Source organism: Dasypus novemcinctus, chromosome 19, assembly GCF_030445035.2.
Source record: "Dasypus novemcinctus isolate mDasNov1 chromosome 19, mDasNov1.1.hap2, whole genome shotgun sequence".
Classification (NCBI taxonomy): Eukaryota; Metazoa; Chordata; class Mammalia; order Cingulata; family Dasypodidae; genus Dasypus; species Dasypus novemcinctus.
Genome location: NC_080691.1, coordinates 34,399,707 through 34,427,462, shown reverse-complemented (window position 1 = coordinate 34,427,462; position 27,756 = coordinate 34,399,707). Strand labels below are relative to the sequence as shown.

Sequence of the window (27,756 nt, the reverse complement as noted above, 5' to 3'; positions counted from 1 at the left end):
AGCAAGGGAGAAAAACTTGGCACATGAAAAAAAAGAGTTCAGATAACGTTAAAAGAACGAAAGAGTGCATCTATGGCCTGTTCTCTACGTGCCTGGCAAGGCTTTCACAGAGTTCCCTCAAGAACCCTGAGGCAGACACCATGATGACCGGCAGGGGTGTGGGTGTGATGGCGGCGAAGACAGGGCCTGTCCCCGGGCTTGAAAAATCACAGCTGTCAACTAAGATGCTGGAACCAGACAAGCAGAGACCAGCATTTTGCGTTTCACAGCCCACGGCAATTTATAGAAAGGAAGGAGGGGGAGGGAGGGGAGAGGTGGACCGGGAGTGGGCAAACTGGGCTGCCAGCTTTTTAATCTGCTAACTTGGGATAATAGATAAAAAGAAAAAACTTCAATTTTACGTCGTTTCATTTTAAAAAATGGCTAGTTTGATATTCTTACACCCTCAAATAACGACAAATGTAATTTTGGAATAAAAGGCAGACCTTTCTGAATAAACGTAGCCTTCTCAAAATGTCACCATGTAGTCTGAGCTTCCTTCATTAGCTGCAGATGTGGCCGTCCCTCCTTGGGGACCTCGGTGAGCCCTGCCCCGACTTTGGGCCTCGGTTGGCTCTGCGCCCCCTTCCTGGAGGTCACCCACACACAGCTCCTTCCTTGGCATCTGGGAATAGCGAGGACCCTCCTGCCTCCTCCCTAACACCTCTTCTTTGGAATCATTTGGGTGTTGGTAAGTTCTCTGGTTTCAGGGTTTTCTTCCCCTGGCCAACTGGAAGCTCCGTGAGTACAGGGTTTATGCCTGTTTCACCCTGCCTGGTGCCTGGTACAGGGGACGAGCATGAAAAATATTCGTAAAATAAATGGATGATGGAGAAGGGGTTTGGAAACCATTCGTCCAGGAGACTTTAACAAAAAAATAAAAACCCCTCCCCCTGGAGAATTATACCAGCTAGGTCTGCTTTTTATTCCCCTTTAAAAATCGTATCGTGTGGTAACGAGTTTATAACAAAGTTTGTCATTTTTACTGTTTTAAGTGTACAATTCAGTGGCATTGATTTTACAGTCACCGTCACCACCGCCCATCACCAAAATGTTTTCATCATCCAAACTCTACCCATTAAAGCAGTAACTCCCCATAGTCCTTGACAACCTGTAATCTACTTTCCGTCTCTCATATCTTGCTCATTCTACATATTTCATGTAAGTGGAATCGCACCAAATTTGCCCTTTTGTGCCTGGCATCTTTCGCTTAGCGGAATGTTCTCAAGGTTCATCCAGGTTGCAGTATGTATCAGAATTCCATTCCTTTTTAGGACCCAAATATTCTAGTGTATGGCTATAGCACATTTTGCTTATCCATCTGTCTGCCGACGGACACTTGGGCTGTGGCCCACCTGTGGGCCACGGCGAATGCTTCCATGAGCAGTGGTGGACAAGCGTGCTGGACCTGGCTGAGTCTGCTTTTGCAGGGCTGCTCCCTGCTCGGCTCCCAGGGAAGGCACGGGGGCGCCTTGGGTTTCCCCACCTGGTTTAAGCAGCACGGGAGGCCTGAAGCTGACCGCACCCTGCTGCCCTCAGGCCCCCGGGCCAAGACGGAGGCCGGGGCCAGTGGAATGGCGCAGTGTCGAAACTTCATGGTGACCACTCATTCCCTGCCGTGTGAGGATCGGTTTCACGACTATTATGGCCTCCAAAATCTTACTTGTGGCTTGAGGCGGCTCCGAAATGGGAGCGAACTTGGCACATCGTCCACGGCTTTGTGTACGCTGCTCATTTTTCCCTTTTCATGGGGCTGAACATCAGCGCCATGCCGGGCAGTGAAACATTCCGACAGATTGGAATATAAACCACTTATGGGCTTCCCGTTGCTCGGCAACCGGCAGTCGCCACCGCTGTACACATCCCACCGCCCAGCGCCTGGATTCAAAGTGTGGCATCACAGGGCCTCTCAGGTGTTAGAGGTCTGCCTTCAGAAATGCCCGACGGGAATCTGTGGCTCGTTATTTCCTAATCTTGGGCACATACTAGCCATGTCGGTGCTGTTTTAAAGCTTCCGAGGGGCTTCTGCCTGGTTCATCCCATCCACTTTCCCCGTTGCCTCTATGAGGTAGGGGCTATGCCTATTCCCATGTTACAGCCAGGGAAACTGAGGCTTGGTGAGGGGAAGGGGCTTGCCCAAAGTCATCGGCTCACACATAGTGGAGCTAGGGTGCAAATTCATGTTTTTTGGAACCCTAAGCCTTGCACAATGCCAGACAGGACTGTGAGCCCGTGGTCTAAATTGGCAACACTCGGACCTCAGCTTCCAGACTTTAGAGAATGAAAATCTAGCTGAGTGGGCCGTTCCTTTAAATGAGATAAATGTGGGGGAAGACACACAGCCCCGAATCAGCTGTACACAGAAGGTTGTGGGGAGAGAAGATAGAAAAGGGATATGTCCCCAAAAACGCTCTGGTACTCCGGGATTTTTCCCCCTGACTATAGGAGTTATATGTGTTCACTTAAAATTATAAATATAGATATGAAGAGATATAAAATAAAAACAAATTTACGAAGAAAATGAAAATCACCTACCACCCCACTATTGAGAGAAGTGCTGTTACAGTGTGGGTAAATTTATTCCCCGTCAGTTTTCTACGTATGATTTTACAAAACTGAGATCAATCACACCATAGGGGCAATTTACCACTGTGATTGATTGTTGAGTGTCTGAGCCTCCCGGGTTGCTGAGGACCTACTATGTGCTGAGTAAGCCCTGTTCTCCTCTGCTTTATAGTCCCCACGGTCCAGCGAGGGATGAAGGCTCCAAGAGGGGAGGGTCACACAGCAAGTCCCAGTGTGATCCTGAAAGAGACCATTATTTTTCCCAGCACCCCCTCACCTCTCCCGCCCGTACACTTTTGAGCAATGTTCTCACCAGGAGCTGGAGTAACTGTTCCTACTGACAACAGTGACCACTGAGGAAGTGCCTCCTGAGACGCAGGTACAATGCTGCAGGCCACGCCCCTGCTCAAGAGCCCCCCATGGCTACCCACTGCAGGTAGAAAAACCCCCTAGACCTCGCTGTCGTCTGCTCCCCACCTCCCCAGCACAGAGCTCTCCCCCTCGCTGACTGCCCGCGGTGGACACACGCTAAGGTGGCCCCCGGGTTTCCGTCTCCTGGGGTTCACGCCCTTGTGTGTTCTCCTTCCCTCAAGCGTGGCACCACCAGTGACTTGCTTCTGAGACTACAGCAAAGGTGATGGGCTATTACTGTGATTACGTTACATTATGTATGACTCTGTCTTGCGTGGACACCCGCCTAAGCGTCATAAACGGCCACGCTGGGGAGGCCCGTGTGGCAGGAAACTTGCGGTGGCCTGGAGGCTGGCCTCCAGCTGGCCTTCGGTCCTGCCACCACAAGGGACTGGGTTCTGCCAGCCGCCCAGGTAAGCTGGCAGTGGCTTCTTCCCCAGTCAGGCCTCCAGCTGAGAACACAGCCCGACTGACACCTCGATTGCAACTTAGCAGGGAACCCACTTAAGCTGAGCCTGGAGATTCCTGAGCTACAAAAACTGTGAGATAATTCACTTGCATTGTTTTAAGCTACTATATTTGTGGTAATTTGTTACGCGGCAGTAGTAACTAATAAATGACTCCCTCCCGGCCTCTCACTCGCTCCCTCTAACTGACTGGCCCCCACCCCACACCTACACAGACCTCCCTGTGATTCCTCAGGCAAGCCAGGCACACCCCACCTTTTGGCCTTCCCACTTGCTGTTCCCTGTTCTGGAATGTTCTTCCCTCAGATATCTGCGTCACCCCCTCCTTCCCTCCTTTGCTTTATTCAGGTCTCTGTTTAAACATCATTTGTGATAGTTGCTTATTGTCTGCCATTTCCACCCAAATTGGAAAGCAAATTGCATCAGGACAGGGATCATGTCTAGCTTGTTCTTGGATGTCACTCTGGCACATAGCCCACAGCAACCATTGTCTGAATAAATGAGTGGTCCCATTAAGTCCTCTTGACAACCCCGAGGTCTGATGAATATCACTCTTTCAACGAGGAGGAAACAAAAGCACAGAGAAGAAGGGTGATTTACCCAAGGTCACACAGCAAGCAGGTGGTAGAGACAGGATTCAAATCCAAGGCTGTCAGACCCCCACCTTCACATCATGCAGCCCCCACCACCCACCTGCTAGGCCTCGCCTGTACCCATGGCACCCGCCTCTGCTAGGGCTCCTCTTCATGGGAGCAAGGCTGGACGCAGCACTGTCCTGACACAGGAGGAGGAGGCCCCCGTCTTCCTGTAGCCTGCTAGGGTGAGCACATCCAGGGGGCCTGGATCCCCTCCTTCCTCTGTAACTGCCTCTCTGAGCACCCCAGGGAGTGAGTGTTCCTTTTATAGTCATCTTCCAAGCAGCCTTCTCAGATCCCCGGCCGAGGAAAGATGAGCTCAAATGCACAAGAGACCCCTTAAGACTCTGCCTAAAACCCACGTTAATTGTTGCTTTCTGCTTCTCGGCAGCTGGCTGGTGCTTCTCTGTGCTTGAGCACTGGAGCTGGCTCTCCTGGGCCCTCAGAGGAATGAGCAGGCAGGGGGTGGAATTCCCAAGCCCCTGAAGACACAGCAGCTCCCCAAGATCTCCCGAGCCCTCCTGGAGCAGCTGTGTAGCCACAGACACCCTGATTCCGGCACAGAAGCTTCTGGCACCCAGCAGGCGTACAGTAAGTGCCTCCCGGCCTCCACGACCTAACGCAGGTCCCAAGGGCTACTCAGCAGCACTTCGCGGTTGCTTTTCTTCAAGAACCTGGTATTTGAAGGCTTTTCACCACTGCGGTGGGCAGTCCTCCTCTAAGTTGAACCACAAGATGAATAAAGGAAAGAAAATGTCTGAATGAAGAGAAATGCCTGAATGAAAATGCTGTTCTTGAGCATGGGTGTGTGTTCAACTCAGGCCTCCTTGATAAATCCAAGAAACAAGGACAGAGTTAATCAAACAGAGTGGCTGGTACTATGTGGGAGAAAAGATGGACTTGTGCAGACTCAGTTCTACAACTGACTCCAAGAAGGTCCCACTGCAGCCGTGGCAGACAGTGCTATGGGGCACACACATTTGCTGCCTCTGCCAAAGTTAGGATTATACGGCCCTGCTGAGCTCAGGCAAGGTCACGTGGCTTGTCCTAGCCAATGAAACGTAAGCGGAAGTGATGTGCGTTATTCCCTGGCAGAAGCTTGAAGAATCAGTGCATGGTTATCCAGGTTCTGTTTCCCTCAGCCAGGTGCTCGGCCACATCCCAGGCAGGCTGCTTCATCAGCCCCAGCCTGAGTGAGGATGACTTGGAATACAGAGCTAGTCAGTGTTAGTGGACATGTAACGCATTTGAGAAATAAACTCCCTCCTTTTGTTTCTTCTGTTTTAAGTCACTGAGAATTCATGGGATTTTTTGTTACTGCAGCATAACCTAGCCTATCCTGACAGATACAGAGGCAAACTGTGTTTGAGATAATTACAAGAAAAACGAACCTTCACGTATTGAACATCTACTGAGAGACGGCCATACGCTGGACACATTTACAGCTGCGCTTTTAAGGTCGACAGAGCTCAGTTCCATTCCCAGCTCTGTCACTTCCCAGCTTTGCGACATGGGGCACAAGTCACTTAACTTCTCTGGGTCTCAGCCTCCCCCTCTGTAAATTGTTTACTTGCTGCACACTTCCCCGGCTATGGCAGGTCTGGGCAGGAGGGCAGGCCCTCCCAGGAAGTATTGAGCAACTTTTATTTTGCTCTGAAAGGAAATCACTTGATGAGGTCCTGGGGGTTAATAACAGTAGTTGAGCAGAAAGAAAAATAACAGAGAATTTGTAAACTATGCCCACCTTGACCCCCCAGTGCATGTCCAATTCACCTATTAACAATAATAAGCTTTGTAAATTAAGCAGGTATACAACAGTGCCCTGTCAAGACACATAAGAGATTGATTTTAAATGTTCTTGTTTATCACCCCCTTCTGTTAAGCTCATTTACTGGCTATTGCCCAATGTTCCCAAACTGAGAGAAAGAAAAGAGAGGTTTCATGAAAATAATGATGATTCCATGGCCCCATGCTCCTTTCCTAAAGCCTCTGCTCTTCACAGAGAGACCCCATAGACCTGTAACATGGGACAGAGAATTCGGGATGTGGAAGTCAGTGGCTGCTGACACCCATGCCCTCCCAGCCCCTGTTAAAAATAAACAAACTCTAGTCACAATTTCATGTTGAAAACACAAATGCTTACTTTTTAGAAAACAGCATAAATAAAAGCAGAAAGTCAATAACTACACTCCCTTGCCCATGGCAGACATTAATAATCAATTACAGGGAAGCGGACTTGGCCCAGTGGTTAGGGCGTCCGTCTACCACATGAGAGGTCCGCGGTTCAAACCCCGGGCCTCCTTGGCCCGTGTGCAGCTGGCCCATGCGCAGTGCTGATGCGCGCAGGGAGTGCCGTGCCACGCAGGGGTGTCCCCGCGTAGGGGAGCCCCACACGCAAGGAGTGCACCCTGAGGGGAGAGCCGCCCAGTGCAAAAGAGAGTGCAGCCTGCTTAAGAATGGCACCGCCCACACGGAGAGCTGACACAAGATGACGCAACAAAAAGAAACACAGATTCCTGTGCCGCTGACAACAACAGAAGCGGACAAAGACGACGACGCAGCAAACAGACACAGAGAACAGACAACCGGGGTGGGGGGGAAGGGAAGAGAAATAAATAAAATAAAACAAAAATCTTAAAAAAAAATCAATTACAGAACTGAGCCCACAAGCCCCTTGCCCCAAGTCACTCGGAGTTAGCAGGTGGGTGGGAATCTATGTGCTTTACTTGCTTACCTCCAGAGACAGCAGACCCACTACCTGACATTCCCTAATGTCGGCAGTGGCTGTGTAATCCGGGATGTCCAGAGGTTCAGACACGTATCCCTGTCTATTCTACTGCTAAGGAAGAGTTTTTCTTTTGCTGATAAGTAAAACAAGTAAGTTGCTGTTGATCTGCCTTGGTAGACAGAAGAGATGTCTTCATCCCTCCCTTTGGAAGGTCGGCACATCTGCCCGGAGCATCTTCTTCTCCAGGACACACACCTTGGCATCTTTCAGTTAATCAGAACACACGTGAAATGTCAGCAGGACGAAGAGTCCCAGGAACCGGGGATACCAAGCCCTTCTTGTACCACTGGAACAACGGGGACTGAGAAAACAGGGACACCATCTTCCCTGGCCCCACAGAGAGGCTCTGCCAGAATGAGAAAGGGCCCGACCCCCAGTTTAGGGCTGATCCCACGACACCAAACTCCTGAGCAACACCATCCCTCCTGCCTCTGCGGGGGCAGGATCAGAAATGCCACTGGAGAAAAGCATGGGCTCAGAATCAGCCGGGCCTGGGTTTGAATTCTAAACAGAGCCGGGGAGAGAAAGAGAGCAAAGGAGGGAGAGAATAAGGAAGAGAACGTAATGAGGGAATGTATGAAAGGACATACAAGGCCCTGAGGAGGCACACAAGGACATCAGCTCTCTCTCCTTCTTCTTCCTCTTTAAATAGGGCTAGGGCAGTTTCCAGTTTGAAGCTCGGGTCAGCTGCAGAGTTTGCAGCCCAAAGTGGGATGGCAAGCTAGCGGTGCTCACAGGCTCAGGTCCAAAGCCCTAGGTCAAGTTCTGACTTGGTGGCCTCCCAGCTGAGCAACCCGGGGCGGTTCATTTCATTGCCCCACACCTCAGTCTGCACAGCTGTAAAGTGGGACAATGCTCCCGCCCCCGCCCCCCATAGGGAGGCTGTGAGGACAGCTAGCCTTATAGCACAGGAAGCACTGGGCACAGCACCTGGCCCATGGAGGCACACAATGCCGCGGGGAAGGCTGCTGTGTGACTGGGAGACGGGGCACCTCAGAGGCCGTCCAGGCAGGACGTGCTCTCGTGGACCATTTCCAGGACTGATGCCCACCCCGCAAACACGTGTGGGCCAGAAACATCTTCTTTTCGTAGCTGCCATTTTAATGACACCTAAAAGGTCATATTACCCCCAATTAGGAGGCGTAAATTAGTCACACGTCTAGCTTCGGTTCTTTAGATTTAAAGAGTGGGAAGGAAACTCCCAAAGTGTGAATGCAGAGGAAAAAACAAGCAGCCACTACTACCAGAAGCACAGAAAATCCAATGCAGGGCAAGAGATTCCAATTAACAGCCCCAGCTGCCAACTACCCCCCAAATCTTTGCAAATATAAAGGAAAGGAGATGGGGGTGCAGAGGGGAATTGTCACGAATACCTAATCCTAATGCCACTCTAGCCCCCTGGCAAGTCTGTGAGTCTCCCTGGGACCTGGCGGGCACACCTACGTGACGGAGCGCACACCACGACGATTAGGATAACGGCTGGCACTTACGGTGCCCGCCGGCAGCCCCTCGGCTCAGCGCTTCCCCCGCACTACCTCCTTTAATCGCCGCGCCAGGTCCGTGGTGTGCACGTCACTACCCCATCCTACCTAGGAAGGAGCTCAGGTACGCTAAGGAGTTGCCCACGGTTTTGGAGCTGGCAAGTGGCGGGTCTGGGATTTCAAGTTGGGTCTGCACCCACGACCCCACCCAGCATGCCTTGCCGCTCTCCCCAGCCATCTCCCCTGGCCCATGGCATCGGCCTCATCTCAGCTGTACTGCTCCTCTCACAGTCTGGTTTTAAGTGCTGGGTAACAGAAGAGGTGACAAAACTTCTGCTTAGATCCGCCCACATCAGAGACACTGAACTTCTCCTTGCCGGGTCTCTGAGGGACGATTTCCTTTCGACACATGGATAAAAAGCGCAGCAAACAAAATGCCGGCACTCTTAGAAACAAGAAAGAAAACCTTATGCAGTCACAAGGCTGTGAAAGGGACTGGGGGAGTCGGATTTCAGGGGACACGGCACACACACACACACACACACCCCAGCAGAGCAGGGCTGGGGAGATGGGCTCCGCCTCCTCCCGGTTATCCGGGCACCGCCTGCCAGCCTGGCCCGTGGTAAACACAGGAGTCCAGCTGCCAAGCCCTCTGGCAGGTTCATAATTAAACTCTCCGGATTTGCTCTGTTCCCAGAAACCTTCACTGGGTTCAATAATAACTGGAGGCCGACCGGGCTCAGGCCGAGCAAACAGCAGGTGAGGTTTCTCAGCAACAGAGGGCAGCGGCAGGAACCCCGAGGTCCGGCGAGGGGGCTGGGGCCGGGCTTTGGCCAAGTCACTTCTGTGGGCCTCCCCTTGCTTCTCTGCACAGAGCGGGGGTCTGTCAAACCAGAGGGCAGGTTCCTCTTCTAGAACCTTGGGGCGCCCTGTGCCCCTGGGGAGGGTATCAGTGTCCTGACTGGGAGTGGCTTAATTATCTTCCTCTTTGGCACACAAAAATAGAGGAGGGAAAGAACTCGTGTTTACTCTAGAAAAGCAGGTTCTTTTGGAGAACGGTCCTTTGAAGGAAGCCGATCTCTATCATTCTAAAGGGGAAAATTTTAAAAAGTGCCTGGGCGCATTTCCCAAATGTGTTATGCAAGACACCAATCGGGCGCAACACTTTGTAAATTCTGGAGTCAACGCACGCCTGAATCTGTCTATTTGGAGGCACATTTCTTTTTTTTTCCAGATTTTTCTTTTCTGAAAGTGGACGCCTTACAGTTGGTGTGTACATTCGCTGTGGTGAGCCGCCACTGAGGAGATCTACAGCACACAGAACTTGTCATCATTGAGGCCTCAGAAATACTTCTCTGGAGGTTCATAAGGCAATGGCGCACAATTAAAGGCTCTGACAAGTCCTGCATTAAAAACACTGTTGGACCTTGTTTGACCAAGTGACTCTGAAATGCACTGTCTCTGATAGTCTTGATTCATGGAGCATCTTTCAACATGCCAAAGATTTCCAAGCAACTCCCAGACCAGAAAAAGGAGAAGGAAAACCAATAATGGGAATCCTTAGTAGAGAGAAGGTGGGGCTGGCTGGCTGGATGTCTAAGATCCTTTCCCAGAGGTGTATCCAGGGAACCGATCTGTAAAATGTCCACCTTGGACTCATCAGCCTTCTAAGGGGTCCCGTACCTTCCTGACAGCCTCCCGACACATTCACAGAGCAGGAAACTGAGGTCCCGAGGGGTCTAGCAGAGGCCACGGCCCCCGGGCTCTCTCTTCCTGAGGCTGGCGTTCTCCTGCGACGCTGCCCGACGCTGGGCTCCTGCTGCTCTCTGGGCCCGTGGTTCTCAGCTCTGCCTGGACATGAGAAGCACCTGGGGAACTCACTCCCTGGAGGGGTCCCGGCACCTGCGTTTTTTGAGAGCCTCGGTTCTCTAACAGGGGCCTGCGCATTGGGGGCGGGGAGCGGGCTTTCCCAGAGCAGCGGTTTTGAAAACCACCTAAGCCCCTTGTTTGCAGATTATAGGCGTCTTGTTGCGTAGCACTGATTTCAAACAAGGAGGGAATCCCAAAGGGTCCAATTGGGCCTATCTTTAAAAAAATATATATGACAGATCAATTCTGGGAGAACAAAAGCAACACTAGTAACCATCTCTACCCTAATAATAATAACCATAATCATCAACAGCAACGGCTAGCAGTCCTGGAGGGCTTCCTGAGGGCAGGCAACCTGAGCAGTTTCACGGGTGCCGCCCGGTTTCGTTCTTACAACCCTACGGGTGATGCTCCCGTCACCCCCTTTCAGGAAGGAAGAACCGGAGGCACAGAGGGGCAAGTCACGTGCCCAGGGCCGCCGGGCCAGGAGGCGGCCCCGCTGGGATGGGACGCCAGGCCCAAAGCTGGCAGCCAGTCTGCGCGACGGCCTGAGAAGAGGGATGGCGTCACCCTGTTCCCAGACGGTGAGGCCGACGCTGTGTCTCCACCAACCACAGGGCCGCTCCCCGCGCCCGCCCCACACAACCAACAAAGCGGGGCGTCGGCGACCTGCGGGCGGGAGGCCAGGGCCGAAGGTGGCCCCTGGCACTGAATGACTCCCGGGTGACATCAGCCCGAGCTGACGCCAGGGCCCCTTCCCCGACTGGCCACGTGGCCGGGGCCTGCAGGTGAGCTCATCGCCAGCTCCCCAGGGGAACGAGCCGCTCTGTGCGGCCTGCCAGGCCCTGGAGGTAGAGAAACCCCAACCGAGGCCCTGGTCTGCTTAGAAGCGGCAGGGACCCGCCTCCACCTCCGCTCCAGCCTGCGGGCGTGGCCGCTACCCGTGGGCACACGCGGGGGGCCTGGGGCGCTCAAAACCCCAAAACCCACAGCACCACTGCAGCTCTGCAAAGGGCAAACCGCGGGGCCCAGCAAACCTGCCTCCCTCGCCTGGGCAGGGAGGGAAAAGGACCTGCCGCTCCCTGGGGCTGGAAAATGCCCGGCCAGAGACCCCCAGCCTTCCTGGGCGGAAATTACCACGGGGACTCTGGCTCAGAGCTCCGGGAGGGGACGCCCAGCCCGGAACAGCCTCCTCCACGGCGTGGCCTCGGACGGAGCAGGGCACTCACCCCCTTTGAACCTCACCCCTGGTCTCTAAGGGAGGCCTGGAGAAAGCCCCACGGCAGCGGTTTTCCACTTTTCCTTTTTTAGCTTTGGAAAAATCTCTTTAAGCAAAACCACAGAAATCTGATCTACAAGGTGTGGGGTCAAGCCCTGGAATTCCACCTCTTACTCCCCGGTCGCAGGCTAGATAAACATCCTCTGCAGACCTCCCTGCCTCCCCCGTCTGCAGCTCTGGGACTCTAAGCTTCTCTGTTGCCCCAGGGAGAGGGGCTCTCTCCCTGGAGACTGGGGTCTCCCAGCCGCGGGTGACAGGGAGGGCACGCAGCAGGGCCTGAGCCCTGAGCAGGGTACACACGCTGCGGAAGTCCTGGGGGGCAGAATCCACCCAGATGTTTCTGACATTTCACCCCAACCTTTCACAGTCTCCTCTGTCATAATAAGACAATAATACCTTTTTAGCAGTTTGCCTTTATGGAATCCTTTCAAGCTCTGAATTAAGTTTTCACAGTATGACAACTCTCTTTTTGCCACTATTAGTTCATACATTCACGTAATGGCTAATCAAGTTACATAATGACAATTACAGACAGAACCAGAGTAAAGAGGTTTGGGATCAAACATAACGGACCCTTGGTAAACATTCATTCATCCATCCATTCATTCATTCATTCATTTATTCACTCATTCATTCAAGAAATGTTTATTGTGAGTGCTGGGGCAGGCAGTGGGGCCAGTAGGGAAATTTCTGGGATAATGGGAATATTCTAGATCTAGAAAGCGGTGTGGGTTACACTGTCGTGGCCATTTCTCAAAAGTCATCAAGCTGTATGCTTACGGTCTCTGCATTTTATAATACTTTATATGTTTATTTATAACATGGATGTGAATACGACGACACTAATATCGATATAAGCACTTTTTGCCACTCCCACGCGCCAGGGATGGTTCTAGGTGCTTTACCTATGGCGATGGACACAGTCTTCACAGCCACCCTATGGAGTACATACTATTATGCCCATTTTAGAAATAAGGAAACCGAGGCACAGAGCCAGGAAGCAGCTTGCCTGAGTCCCGTGGTCGTGGGGAGCCAAGCTGGAATTCAGACGCAGGCCGTCGGGCTCCAGGCTCTATGCTCAGCCACGGGCGCTCACCGACTCTACAGAGCAGAGAAAGAGGGCCCTGTGCTCCTGGCAGTCATGGTCCCGGGAGAGAGGAGGGTGATCAAGCACCCCCAAACTCACCAGCAGGGCCAAGTGCACAGAAGCCCCGCCTCGGCGCCCAGGGGCCCTGTCCACTAAGTGCAGCCGCCTCCCTCCCTCTCCAGCCTTGGGGTCACCAAGAGGGTTCCACGACGTCAGGCCTGAGGACACACTGGTGCCATGTAGCCGGGGTAGCTCCTCAACCACGGTTTGCTGAATAAATGCACAGCGACGAATCCAAGTCAGCTAGCCAGGAGGCTTCCGGAGCCCCCTCTGGCAACCTCACATTAGCTCGAAAAAGGATTCGATTAGCCCCCGGAAGGGAGTGGGACACAAGCATGCTGCCAGGTATACAAATATTCTGTGCGCTCAGCAGAGCTGCGAGAACCTTGGGGTCCAGAGAGCTGGCTTCTTGGTGGGGGGGAGGAGAAAGGCATAGAAATGGGGGTGGGGCGGGGGCAGTCAAGGACACCCAAGTGGCCTAGAGGGGAGAACAAAGCTGGACTTTCTCTGTTTGGTCAAGACAAGGTTTGACCGTCAAGTTCTTGAGACTTGACCGCAGCAGGCCTTGAGTCGCCCCTTGACCTGCAAGGGGAGCTTGCTGTCGAACGGGGAACTCTGGATTGAAAAGCATGAGCCTCTCCAAACCAAGGTATTGGCAAGAAAGTGTACCCCCCACTGACCCAACACACCTGGCTGGCAGCCACCCAGAAGCTTAGCGGGTGCATGCATCCCGATGGGCCAGGTGCTGCCTAATCCCGTGACCGCGTCTCAGTACTGCTTTGTGGTGAAACAGGTTCAGACAGAATCCAGGAGAAGGTGCAGAGGCACATCCATGATTTAGAAAAGGAGGATGGCTGCCCCATTCCCATGAGGGAATTAACGCATCACACACTCATGCATTCGTTCGTTCGTTCAACCGCCAGATGCTCGTTGCGGCGGGTGCACCGTGGGTGCTTCTGTAACGACAGTGTCCGTGAGGGATGGACTCGACTCTGCCTGGTTCTCTGATGGAACTCCAGGGCCTCGAGTTGTGCCAGGCACACAGTAGGTGCTCAGTAAATATTTGCTGACTGAGGGAACCGCTTTAAGGGATTGCTTCTCAAAGGGTGGTGCCAGCATGACCTCCTCCATCAAAATGCCTGGACAAGGGTAAATCGGGGACACGCGCTCCTGGCGCCCTCCCGTGAACCAGCACTCGAGGTGCGCCTGGTGCCCACCAAAGTTTGAGTTTGGTCCTCACGTTCCTAGCAGGTGGGGATCTTTAGTTCCGTTTTGGACCAGGGACACAGCAGCTCAAAGAGGAAGTGGTGGCACCGGGGTTTGACACCACGCCTGCCTGCCTGTGCGTGCCCACTATCCCTTCTGCCCCCACCTTGGTGGACAGATGCCACTGACTGGCACCGACTCTTCCCCGCAATTCAGCTCAGAAACCTGGAAGGGTTACATTTTTCATCTGATGGTGCTGAGCTGAAAATCCACGGGGCTCCGCACTATATGAAAAGATTAGGAAACTCATTAAATGAACTCTTAACAGCCTCCAGTCTTTTTTCTATCCGTCCTCCCACAAAAGGGCATGAGAAAAGGTAAAAAAAAATATGCAATGCAGGATACGAAAAATCTCCAACCATTCTGTCTCCCTCCCACACTTTCACAGCAGAAGGCCTCCTGCTTGACCCTGAATTGTTGTTTCTTTCCTGATGAGCTGGGGTTGTTAATGAACCCCAAATATGCTTCGATCAAGTAGCAGCTTAGGGGCAGGGCAGGGGGTGGGCTCAGAGTGGCACATCTTGGGGGTGGGTGGGGAAGCAGGTAGACAGTAAAGGAGGTGGGAGGGCGGCAGGAGGCCGCTGGCTGTGAGCGGTGGGAAGCAGAGCCCACCTGCTCTCCTTCCTCTCCTCACCCCCGTCTCCTGATGCATGAAACACCCGGGGCAGATGGGGGACATCGTTCCAGCAACAAAGCAGCACAGCTGGGCAAAGGCGTCCTCACCTTGAAACAGCGAAGCCCGCGCCTCTGTCCCATCACTCCAGACACAGGGCACTGTTTGTGCAAAGGCAGGGAGGAGGGACGTTCTCTCAGAGGGCTGAGCAGCCCCGGCAGGTGGGAAAGGAGGGCCAGGCAGAGTGGAGCAGTTATGACTGGTAGCTACTGAGCGCTTACCTCTGAGCCAGGCACTGAGCCAAGAGGTTTATTTTTTTGAAGTTTTTACATTTAAGAGTAACTTTTTAAAACTTTTTCTTCCCCTCCCCCTCCCCCACCCAGCTGTTTTTGCTGTCTGTGTCCAATCACTGTGTGATTCTCTGTATCTATTTCTCTTTTTCTCTTCTCTTCTCCTCTAGGATTCACCAGGACTCGATCCTGGAGACCTGTCGGGGAGAGAGGTTCCCTGTCACTTGCACCACCTCAGGTCCTGGTTTCTGCTACACTTCACCTTGATTCTCCTCTTCATCTCTCTTTTGTTGCGTCATCATCTTGCAGCGTGACTCATTTGCACGGGCACTGGCTCACCGCACAGGCACTCGGCTCGCCGCACGGGCACTCGGCTCGCCGCACGGGCACTCGGCTCGCCGCACGGGCACTCGGCTCACCACGCAGGCACTCGGCTCGCCGCACGGGCACTCGGCTCACCACGCAGGCACTCGGCTCGCCGCACGGGCACTCGGCTCGCCGCACGGGCACTCGGCTCACCACGCAGGCACTCGGCTCACCACGCAGGCACTCGCGGTGGCACTGGCTGGTCGCGCAGGCACACTTTCTCTTTTCACCAGGAGGCCCCGGGGATCGAACCCGAGTCCTCCCATACGGTAGGTGGAGGCCTTATCTCGAGCCACACCTCCTCACATGGAATTCTCCCCACCACGAGCTAGGTGTCATGATTCTCTCTGTATAGGTGGGGACACTGAGGCCTAGAGAGGAGGGCGGCCTTGCTGGTAGACAGCGGAGCAGGGACTTGATCCAGGCTGATTCCACTGGGAAGGGCTTACAACAGGGGCTCTTAACCAGGGGTCCGTGAGCTTGAATTGAAAATCAAGAAAACATTCTTCTTGTGGGGACGTGTTGGTGCAGGTGTGATGGATTTATTAACACGCAGCATAGTGTGGACTTGGGGGTTCGTCGTCTTCACCTGACTAGCAAAGGGGTCTGTGGACCCTAAGAGGTCACACGAGACCCACCATCTATAAATGGGGAAACTGAGGCCCAGAGTGAAGGCACAGTGGTACAAGGTTGCACAGCTGGGAGATGAACCCTGCTCTACCTGATTTCTACCTGAATCTCCACCACTTTTCTGAAAGTTTCCCAAAGGCAGGGACTGAGTTTCGTTTATCTCCAACACCTCACACGGCTGACTGCAGTTGTGCAAGCCGAAGGAGCTCCGTAAATGTCTGCTGCTCAGCTCTGAGGCATGTCCAGGTCAAGAATCGCCTGGTCTCTGGATGCCCCAACTTTGAATTCAGAAAGCCAAGTTCAAGGCCTGGCTCCTTCGCCGACTGGCTGTGTGACTTTGTGTAGGTCCCTCTCCCTCTCTGGCCGTCGACATCCCCAGTCGTAACACGAAAGGGGTGGACCAGAATGACCGAGGTGATCTAGTAAACGAGGCACAGGCGTTCCTCCAGGGAGAGGAACGCCACGCCCATCTCCTGCTCCTCAGCTGTCTGTTCACAATTGCTCCCAGGGCCCATTAAAAAAAAAAAAAAACAGAAACAAAAACCCCGTTAATGAATAAGGAAGCTCTGTTTACCTATCACCCACCAGGGCAGCTGCTTTTGCACACTCCTTGAACCCAGCACCAAAGTTCCAGAATCTTCCAGGCTTTTCCTGCCAAGATGTCCACAGAGGGCGGGGGAGGCAGCTGCCTCAACACAGCCCTCACCCTCCCCAGAGCAGAAGCAAAGAAAAGAGGCTCCTAGCTACTAATTGAGGAATTACGGATGGTAAATTATAGGTGTGCCCAGGGAAGAGCCATTTCTAGAAATCAAGCTGGTGAGTGGCAGGAACACTGGCTGCATATCATTTCTGGCTTTGGCAGAAAGCAAATATTTGGATTCGGAGTCCAGGGACAAGGGGCTGGGACTTCAGCAAACCATGGGGCGCACAGCTCCGAATGCTGGAACATCTCTCCCCCACTCCCCTGGTGGCCCAGCAGTCACTAGGATGACCATAAATCAACTAACCGCTCCCAAAGCACCGACTGGGCGCTGGGGGCAGTGCTGACACACTCGACCAACGCCTCGTCTCATTCTCCATTCTGTGGCCGTGGAAAAATGCTTTATCGCAGTGGAAAGACTTGTCTGAAAATTACACCAGGAGTCAAAGGTTATTTTATCTAAAGTTGGGAAGTTCCAAAGCCCTGCTGATCCTCTGGGATCTGTCAGAGCTGCAGAGACCTGAATCTTTGTTGAGTAACTGTCTACATCGAAGGCTCTCAACTGGGGGCAATTCTGCCCGCCCCCTGCCAGGGCACATGTGTCTGTGTCTGGAGACGGGTTTCATGATTTTTGTGATTGGGATTTGCTACTGGTATCGAGTGAGCAGAGGCCAGGACAATGATAAACATCCCACATGCACAGGACAGCCCCCAACAAAGACTCGTAGCTCCTGCGGTGTATGAGGAAGGCAAGCCGGACCTCGATCCATCGCTCTCATTGCAGGGAACAGGAAATTTGGCATTAGCGGATCTCCGTCTGGGCAAGGCATGACTCCTCCCTCGGATGGAGAGATAACAAAACAAACAAACAAAAATAACACCTCTGGGGGTTGTTGCAAGAATTTAACCAGAGAATCTGCTCAGTTCAGTGCCTGGCACTTGGTAAGTGCTCAAAATGTGTTACTTTTCAAACCTCTGTTTCCCCATCTGTAAAATGGGACAACAGCCTTGGAGCCACCCTCCAACTTTCTTCCTCTGACGCTGTCATGAAGAAGTCATGCCCTCCAAGATGCTCCGACTACAAGATGCAAACAACCTGGAGAAGTAGCTGCCCTAAGGGAGCCACTGGACTAGCAGAGATTTTTATCTGTTTAAACAAAGACCACACCATTTATTTACAAGGGCCAGTGCCGGGCTAGGGGAAGGAATGCAGGGGAGGGTCTCTCTGGACCGGCTGGCATCCTTCGCCCACTTGCAGCAAAATGCTCCGTGGTCTTAGGCAGGCCCTCCAAGCAGTTGGGCCAAGGAGCAGAGAGAGGAAGGGGTGAGTGGGCTGCTCCCTGCTCCAAAGAGTGATGTCCAATTCCAGAACAAATTCCTCTCCCTTCACAAATAGAGGTTTCCGGCCTGGAGGAAAACAGTAAAGAATGGAAGGGATAGAGGCTAAGAAGCCAATGGCCAGCGCTGGGACGAAAGCCCTCACCTCTTCCCCCAAAGCACTTCCTGGAGTGGGGGGCGATGAGGGTGCTGGTGACCGCACTGACGGCTGCATAAGGCGCACCCCACCCTTCCCTTGGGTCACCTGCATGCAAAAGCCCAAGGGACCAGCTTCCCTGGTGCACCCAGCCCTGCTCCAGACTGGCCTCTTGTGCCCACTTCTCTCCAGTGGGAGGGAGTTCGGAGCCATTAATCAACGAAGAACCCGTGCCCCACAACACATTCACACACACACACGCACTTTCTCCCACACTGAGACAGACACCAATCCCCCTTAAGCCTTTTGAGGTTTTTGATGGGGGTAGGAGCATTAGTGCCCGGGACACAGGCAGCTTCTGGGCTCAAGGGAATGTGAGAGGGTGTGTGTGCAAGTACGTGTGCCAGTGTGACCCCTGTGAGCTGCATCTCTTAGTTCAGTGAGCCCCCTTCTTCAGCTCAAGTTCCACTGGCATCCCTGTCTCCTCCGCCAGGCCCGGGCCTGGACCATTCCACCAGGACAAGCTGTCAGAGCCCCCCTTCCTTAACTGTCGACTCGGCCGAGCAACCTTTGACTCAAGCTGTCTCCTTCACCCCCTTCCTCCAGAAAGTCTCATCTTCTCTTCTGCAGAGACCACTTTTAGGCTGGTCCAGGGCTGGCTCTCTCTTCACTCGGGAGAACAGGCATCTTTCTCCTGCCCCCAGAGGTGCCAAGTGGGCCCAGGAGAAGGTGCTGGATAAAGTGACCAGAGCAGGGGGGCGAGGAGGAGAAAAATCCCAGACCGCCTGCTTCAGAGGGAAACTGCCGTGCAGCTGCTTTTCTTAGCAGATGGTGGGGGCAAGGAAAAGACGAAGAGAGTCACCAAAAGTCAGCGCAAGACAAGCCAAACCCCTGTGGTGGAGGTGGAAGCCGCTGTCCCAGTAAACTGCACTGCCACGAGACAATGGAGGCTGCCAAAGGCGGGTGTGCGGTGGGGCGGTTTGATATTAATGAATTTCAAAAAGCAATATTATGTTTGTAAACTGGTCTATTTCTCTGACTGTGTTAAATTCAAAGGCTTTACCTTTCCTTGGTTAAGTCAAGATTAGGGCTTCCATTCGACCATGTCCTTAGGGCGTGCAGGGTTGAGGCCCGCCCACCTTGGTAGGCTATATAAACGGACGCTCAACCAAGGACACAGAAGAAGACACACAGAGAAGATACGCAGAGGGAGAGAGACGGCTCCTTAGACAGGGCAGAGGCCCCGCGAAGGAGGAGCTGTTGGCCTGAGCGTTTACAGCTGAAGAGAACAGAGCAGCTGAGCCTGGAAGGAAAGGAGCCCCGGGAAGAAAGATGAGCCCTATGCCGGCCCCCGGCTGAGCCTGGAAGAAGCTGGACCCACGGAGCCTCGAGAGGAAAGAGGAGGGCCGAACCTCGCAGACGTCACCCACATCTTGCTTCAACACGTGGCAACCTTGAGTTGGACTCTCTACGGCCTGGTAACTCTAAGCTTCTCCCCCAAATAAATACCCTTTATAAAGGCCAACAGATTTCTGGTACTTTGCATCAGCACCTCTTTGCTGACTAATACATGAGGCAAGAAGGCAGGGCCAATCACAAAACGGGGCACATCGTCTAAAGAGCCCTGCTCAAGGGGGACCAGGAGGGAAGAATCAGTAAGAGATGCGGACACAAGACCAAAATTCCCAGGCAGAGCTGCGGGGTTGGAGGGGGATGCCTCTAAGGTCACCCTGCTGCCTGGAGAGGACAAGGGGGTAGACGGAGGGACGCCAAGCTGCAGGGGGCGGGAGATGTCAAAGGAGCAACCACTGACATCGAGGGAGGACAGAGGCAGAAGGCTGGGCCCCGGGACTGGGAGAGCTCCCTGTTGGGAGTCGACACGGCTGGCATGCAGAGCAAGAAGTTGGGGTACAGAGCCAGCGTTGCTGCCTGTGGGAGGTGCCAGGGTCCAGGGCTGGCTACCAGCCCGGGGACGAGGCCTGAAGGCCTGCAGTCCCTGCTAGACCTGCAACAGCACCTGCCCGGGGCAGAGACTGGTGAGGATGGAGGGCGACTCCAGGTTCTGCACCCGCTGCAGGGAGACCAGCAGCTGCAGGTGGAGCCGTCCCTGCGGCTGGGGAGCTCCCCGCCAAGAGCGGCGTGTTCGCCATCAGTGTGAACTGTGAAGTCGGGGTTCTGGGTACACGCCTGCCTCATGCCACGTGGGCAGGAGGCCGAGATCACATTCCGCCTCGGCTGGGGGTGCTCGGAGCTCTGCCGGACAAGCGCTTGCGCTTCTGGGCTGGACCCCGGCAAGCCTCGGAGATCCCAAAAGGATGGAGACTGTGGAACCCCAGGCATGCTGGAGACTCCAGGGCGCTCCAGCCTGGTTCTGCACGTCTTCTGCATGGAGGCTGGTTTCTGAGCAAGTGCTGCTGCCTGCCTCACGAGCCCGTGGTTGCTGAGGAGGGGGCTGGTCCCAGGCTCCCGCGCCATCAGCTGCCGCAGCGCAGCTGGCTGTGGTCAGGTGGCGCTTCAGGTCAGCGTGCGACACGGGGCCCTGTCCCCATGTGCGACGGCACCTCAGGACTGGACACCTGTGGCCTCTGCGCGCCGCCGCAGCTCCTCGAAGCTGGCAGAGCCCAGCCCCAGGCTCCCCCAAAGCCAGAGGGCGTGGATGCAGGAGGCCTGGGTGGGAGGGGGCTCCCTTCCCGTCCCGGTGGGACCTCCCACCACTGTTCCTCCAGCTTCCGCCTCCAGAATCTCAAGTGGCACCGCCAGAGGTGGAGGGCTGGGCAGGGGTGGGGGGAGCGGGCGTGGTAGCGGGTGGAGGAGGGGTCTGGGGTGGAGGGGAAAGAAGCAGGGGCAGCAGCCGGATCTTCAGCCTTCCAAGTGGTGACCGAGGCTCCATGGCCGACCACAATCTCCTCCTTGCCCTCGGAGGTCTTGGTGAACCAAAGGGGGAACTCGTCTCAGCCCCTCGGCCCTGTTGCTGCCGCCGCCACCTGACACCTGCCAACCCACACGGGCTCCTCCTCCTCCTCCCTGCCCACCAGGCCGGCCTGGCTTGGCTCCTGTGCTCCAACACTGCCCCCTCCCCAAGGCGTCACAGCCTCCTCAGGACCAGCCACAGCCATAGGGCCCTGGAAGGACTGGTTGGGGGGGGGGTGGGCAATGCACTGGGGTGTGCCCAGGGCCAAGCTCCTGGGGCGGGTGGTGGGCCCTGGAGGGACCCCATTAGCAGATATTGCAAGAGCAAGAAATAAATATTTTGAGATAAGCCACTGAGACTTGGGGGTTTGTTTGTTACTGCAGTGTAACATATTCTAGCCTAAGGTTATAAGACTAGCAGCAGTTAATATTATATTTATCACATGCTTTCTAAATGTCACATACAATTCTAAGTACTTCACAAGGAAACAGGCTCAGAGTGGTACAGTTACCTGCCTGAGGTGTCAAAGTTAATTAGTGGCAAAGCTGGGATTCAAACTCAGCTATGTCTGAACCAAACTGCTACCCGTTCTCAACTAAGTCTACCTCTACCCCTTTGTTTCTCAATCAAGAGAGCACAGCCGGTGATATCGAATCTATGTTTAAAAAAACAAAAGTAAATCATTCACCAAATCTGCAATTTTTTAACCCTTGGTAAAAACTTATGTTAGAGCAGGGCAATCCAAAGGGGCTCCTCTGGCCTTGACACTGATGCTAACGAGAGGCCACTCTTGTACGTCAGCCTCTCAAATCCCCGTGTGGAGCCACGGCCGTTTACGGTCCAGCTCTGATGATGAATGTTTGATGAATCTAAAGGGTAAGAGCACTCGGGATCCAGGAAATGGGTTCCATGCTATGCCAACTCCTGAAAGGGTGAGACTGCTCTTAAGCACCCAGGACCCAGGGAGAGCAGGCTCCTTTACGAGCAAGAGTCCACGGGACGAAAGAGGCATCGCCCGAGACCACTCACAGCTCCAGATCTTCCCGCCTCAGTCTACCTGGCTGTCAGAAGAGGGATTAACTACCAGCCCCCAGGCTCCCTCAGGCTGCTGTTGGGGGGATATAGGGAACAGACCTTAGTTATCTCTTGCTATATAACCAATAACCCAAAAACTTAGTGGCTTGAAATAGCAAATGTACTATTTCTACAAAGTTTTTGGAGTTCTGTACTCTCAGCTGAGCGGCTCTGGCTCGGGGTCCCTCAAGAGGCTGGAGTTGAGCTGTTGGCTGGAGGTGCCGCCGACAGGATGCAATTCCTCGCTGGCAGGTGCCTGGAAGTTTTGCTCCTCGTCCCCTCGTCCCTCTCTTTCTCTCCCTCTCCCTTGTGTCCTCTCTCTCTCTCTCTCTCTTCCTCATCTCCTCTCTCTCTCTCTCCCCCCCCACCTCGTCTCCCTCTCCCTCTTCTCTCTCTCCTTCTCTCTCCCCCTCTCCCTCATTTCCCTCTTCTCTCTCTCCCTGCCCCCCTTTCTCTCCTCCTCTCCCTTGTCTTTCCCTCTCTCCCGCCTCTCGCTCGTCTCCCTCTCTCTCTCTCTCAGGCTGCCTGAATGTCCATGAGGCTTGGCCACTGGCATCCTCCAGAGCGAGTGACCCAGAGGGAAGCTGTATCTTTTGTGCCCTGACCTCAGAAGTGGTATCATCACCTCTGCTGTATTCTACTGGGCACGCAGACCCACCTGGGACAGTGCAGGATGAGACGACCCAAGGACGTGGCAGCAGGAAGGCGAGCGTCCTCGGCAGCCGTCTTGGAGGCTGCCCTCCCCACCATTTAAACGTGCCTTGATAATTTGTGCTCCTGAGTGTGACGGAGCTGGACTCAGATGTGACTTTTCTACACATGCCTCCTCTGTCACTTTTACTGAACCTGTGGTTTGGTGCTAGGGATGGTGCACACTCAGGAGACTTGAATCTCTGGACCGCCCATGTGCCAGCTGGGCCTGAGCCTCAGCAGAGTGGTGACTCCTACTTTCTGGTTTTTGGTCTTACCCAGGCCAGCTAACAGGGAGGTGAAGATGGTCAACCACACACCAGGGAATCAAGAGTGCCTACAACTGCAAGCACAGGAATTACATCCATCATCCGTGTGGGATCTAAGCCCCCTCTTGATCTAGAGGTGGAGAGGACATCACCATCCCTGGGTCCACAGGATGGAGGAATAAAATATGGACTAGAGTGGACTTACTGATATTCTACTACAAAACTATTGTGACAAATAATAGAAGAAATTTTAGCATCGAGGTGGAGAAAGTGGCCACAGTAGTTACTGAGGGCAGGGAGAGGGTAGAAGAGAGGTGATATGGGGGTATTTTTGGGCCTTTGAGTTGTCCTTAATGATACTGCAGGGTCAGATGCTGGACTTTATATATCCTGCCATAATCCACTGAATGTACTGTGGGAGAGTGCAAACTACAGGGTAAACTATTATCTGTGTAGTGCAGCAGTGCCCCAAAGTGTGTTCACCAGGTGCGATGAGTGCGCCGCAATGATGAGGGAGGTTGTTGGTGTGGGAGGAGTGGGGGGGTATACAGAAGCCTCTTATATTTTTTAGTGTAACAGTTTTTTTGTGATGTATATATCTTCAAAAAAATACATTTTACAAAAATGATGTGGTGGGGGATAGGGAGTGGGTTATATGGGAACCTCTTATACTTTTTGTTTTTTTATGTTTTTTAATGTAACATTCCTTGTGTTCTATTAATTTAAAACATTTAATTAATACATAAATGTGCCTTGACACCTATTAATCACGAAACAAATGACGACAATAACAATGAGGATGATGGCAATCCCACCACGCACCAAGCGCTGCGTCTCCCAGGTGCACTGCCTCGTTCGCGCTTTACCACAGCCTTGGAGGGGGCGAATATCACTAGCCCCATTTTACAAGAGAGGAAACCGAGGCCCAGAGAGATTCAGGAACCTACCCAAGGTCATGCAGCAAGTCAGAAGCAGCCCCGGAGTTCAAACCCACAGCTCATTCTCTTCACCAACAACGGTGAGCTGGAGGAGCTGGCCTGGACTGGCTCCCCAGAGCCAAGTGTTTAAGTTTCAGGAAAGTCTGTGGGCTAGTTGTTAAACACAGCCATTGTTAAAATTTAAAGTACAGAAACTCACAGATCATATTAAAAACAAACTAAGGGAGCAGAGGTGGCTCGAGTGATTAGGCACCTCCCTCCCACATGGAGGGCCCTGGGTTCGATTCCTGGTGCCTCCTTGAAAAAGAAGACAAGCAGACAGCAAGCAGGGGGAGAAGGGAAATAAATAAAATAAATCTTAAAAAAAAAAAGGTAATAAATATTCAAAACTCATCACTTCCTAATTACTTCTTTGAACTATTGCCTGTCTTTATGTCTATTGCTTACATATGGTGGAAGCACCATATAATGGTCTACTGTTTTTTTCCAGCTCTGGGTTCAGTGACGGCTTGAAATTGGCCACGTGGGGTTATTTATACCGTGGAAATGAGCAAATGCAACAAATCAGGGTTTTCCCTCAAAGTCCTGATTGTTAATCGCTTACCAGCCCACAACTATAACCAGCACAGCATATCATTTCTAGTTGTAAGGATTATCATGATTACTTCTTGCTAAAGAACCCATTCTTCGGGAAATCCAAAAACACAACATTCCACGTGATCTGTATCAATCCAGATTTCCTTCCTGAAGTTTCTGACTTCCTGATGGGGAGGTAAGAGGCATTTGTCTGAACAAAACATCTGAGAATTGGAAAGACTGAAAGAGGGAGAGAAAGCGAGAGTAAGAGAAGGGACTCGGGATCAGAAAGAGGGAAATGAGCTCATTTAACCCTCACAGACCTCTCAGAAATCTGGACAAGAAGAGACCGACACTCTGAGAGCCAAAAATGGGCAATGACCCAAATGTCCAACCAGAGGGCTTAACAAATTTTGCAGACTGCAAACAGCAGCAGGTTGCACAGGCGTTAAAAACAATGTTAACTAAAGACATATAATAATGTTTTAAAATTTTTAGGGGACAAGAAGAGACAGCAGGTTGGCCATGTTGTTTGGGAGAAAGGAGTGAAAAAGACAGACAGAAAATGCATTGGAAAGCCAGGAGTGGTTTTGATGCCTGCTAGAATAAAAGGAGATTTGCTTCCCTCTTTAAGTGTTTGTTTTTCAAATATAAAATGAGCACATCCCACTTTTTTAGGGGTGGGGGGGGTGGGGGGTGGGAGGAGATTAACGTTACTTAAGGCCAGCAGACCCCCGAGGAGCAGCCAAGCCCTGTGCTGCGTGTCCTGCCCAGCCTGTCACTCCAGATCTCCTCCAGGGGCACCTAGGCTGGGCCAGCCTTTGGCCCCGTTTGGATGCATAAAGGGACCATTGTTCCCCGGGTGATATCACTCTGCCGCCTGAGGCTGAAAAGGAGACCTGAAATAGGGCCGGGCCAGCCCCAGAGAAAGTGGCCCGTCCTGCCTGCCCATCTGCCCCACCCAGCAGGAGAGGATACAGCAACTTCATCTGGCCTCTGGGCCGGGTTTAAGTCCAACACCCCAGCACCCTGCTCCGAGGCGTGGCCTGGGGCCTGGGCACCTGGCTGGGCTCCCGACCGCTGCGGGCAGGCGGCATTTGGCACAGACGGCAGGAGGGGGCCGTGGCAAATGGACTCGCCTTCTCCAAAGCCCGGGTTTCCAGAAGAAATGTGGCAACCCATGCCTGGCACCCAGTAGGTGCTCAATAAAGGGTAGCTGCAGTTGTTAATCCTTGCTTCCTCCCCAACACCCCATTCTCCATAAAGTGGCAAAAGGTGGTTTTAAAAACACAAGTCCGATGGCATCACTCCCTTGCTAGAGATCCTCCAGAACTAAACTCTAAACTCCTTCCCACAACTCCCGCGCCTTGTAGGCTCTGACCCCTCCCAACTCCCTGAACTCATCTCCTACCTCCTTCCCACTCGTTCACTCTCTCCAGCCACCTTGGCCTCCTTGCTGTTCTCAGACACGGGCCTCAGGGCCTTTGCACTTGCTGCGCCTTCTGCCAGGACGTTCTTCCGTTCCCTAAGGCACATTCCCTTGCTTCACTGAGGTCTCTGCTAAAATGCCACACCGCCTAAGAAGACTTCCCTGACTACTCTTCCAAAATACTGAGCCCTAACAATTACTTGATGAGGTCTGCTCATGCAGGCGTTTACTTATTTGTTTCACGTGTCTCCCTGTCCCGGTCAGGGCCGTAGGGCAGAGACCTTGTGGCTCACCCTCCACTGGCACAGTGCTTAGCACACGGAGGTGCTCGATAAAAAAATTCTTCATGAGCACAGAAACAGTTTTTACTTCCGCCCCACCTCCAGTTTTCCATCCTGCCCCCCCAGGATAAGCCCTGGGGGCTCTTGGCTGAGATCTGGTGGCAGCTCCTAGAAGGTGTGTCCCAGGGCTCTCTAGGCCTTGCCTGTGGATGACATGGAGCGAGTGGACCTAAAGATCAAGGGGAGAGCGGATTTTGGGGCGACAGACAGCGTCCAGCAGGCTGGGTGCTCTTTCAGGCATGGGGAAGCCGGTGGAGCAAAACCAGCGGGCACACACCGGGCGGCTGGTGGGGGGAGAGGGAATAAGCGAGGAAACGAGTGGCATGAATTAAGCACGGACTGAGATAAGGCCCAGGAGGGAAGAGCAGGGAGGCTGGGGGAGGGACTCGGGGGGGCTGGCCTCAGCGGGGTCAGGGAGCTCTCTCTGCTGGGGTGTGGGGGCGTGTCAGGAGAAAAGAGGGGGGAGGGCGTCCAGCAGAGGGAGCGGCGAGGGGAGGCGAGGCGGCAGTACGGGGGGCGGGGCGGGGGGAGGCTGAGGTCCGCAGCTCACAGGGGCTCACGGGCCTTGGCAAGAACTCAGGCTTGCAAAGAGCTGGGGCGGGGGGTCAGTGGAAGCCGGTGGATGGGTGGGGCCCTGGTAGTGGGCTGAACGTGCCCCCCAAAAGATGCGTCCACATCCCAACTCCCGGAGCCTGTGAGCGTGACCTCCAGAACGGGTCTTTGCGGATGTCATTGTGTCAAGGACCAAGATAAGATGAATTAGGGTTGTCCGGGTAGGCCCCAAATCTAATCAGGAGTGTGTATTTCTAAGGGACAGAAGACTGCAGAGACAGCGCTGGGACGGCCCAGCGGAGTGGGGGCAGAGCTGGGAAAGGCTGCGGCCACTAGCCAAGAACACCCAGAGCCGCCGGGAGCTGCGGGAGGCAGGAAGCGGCCGCGCCTGGAGCCTAAGGAGGGGGCCTGGCCTGTGGGCACCGGGGCTCCAGAGCCCGCGCGGGGGCCCTTCTGCGGCTTCAGGAGGCCTGGTTTGCCCTAATTCGTTAGGGCAGCGCCAGGATGCGGGAACAGAGCGCGCAGCAGCTGCGCACAGGGCTTCCCAAGGCAGGAGTTGAAAGCATCCCTTTCCTTTCAATTCTCTCCCGCTCGTCACGGGGGCGGGGAGGGCGACGCTGAGCCCTGCTGAATATTTTAAGCATCCATTTCAATCCATAATTGACGCAGAACCAAACACTCCCACTCAGCCTTCAGCTGGAGGGCTGCACGCGTGGCAGACAGCGAGGCCTCAACGGCGAGCCCCCAAGGCGGGGCGCGGTCGCGGTGTCTCGTCACAGCAGACTGCAGTGCGAGTCCCAGTCCACCCCCTCTTCCCTGCTGTGAGGCCCTGGGCCAGTACTCCACCTCTCTGTGCTTCAGATTTCTCATGCAAGAAATGGGCTAAAATGATGGGACCAGATCCCCCGCTTAAGCCGTTGGGAGAACAGTCCAGTGGCAGTTATCATCCCCCGAAG

General features: G+C 53.7%; 1 protein-coding gene and 1 long non-coding RNA gene across 2 annotated transcripts in view; one reads left to right on the top strand and one right to left on the bottom strand.

Annotated features, from left to right (window-relative positions):
- The window catches only part of KIAA1671 (KIAA1671 ortholog), a 211,500-nt gene that overhangs the window by 41,872 nt on the left and 141,872 nt on the right, over positions 1-27,756 (bottom strand). The window lies entirely within an intron of this gene.
- On the top strand, positions 8,853-10,298 carry LOC131274597 (uncharacterized). Its single transcript, XR_009181863.2, has 2 exons — positions 8,853-9,145; positions 9,621-10,298. It is a non-coding gene; the product is annotated as an uncharacterized lncRNA (long non-coding RNA).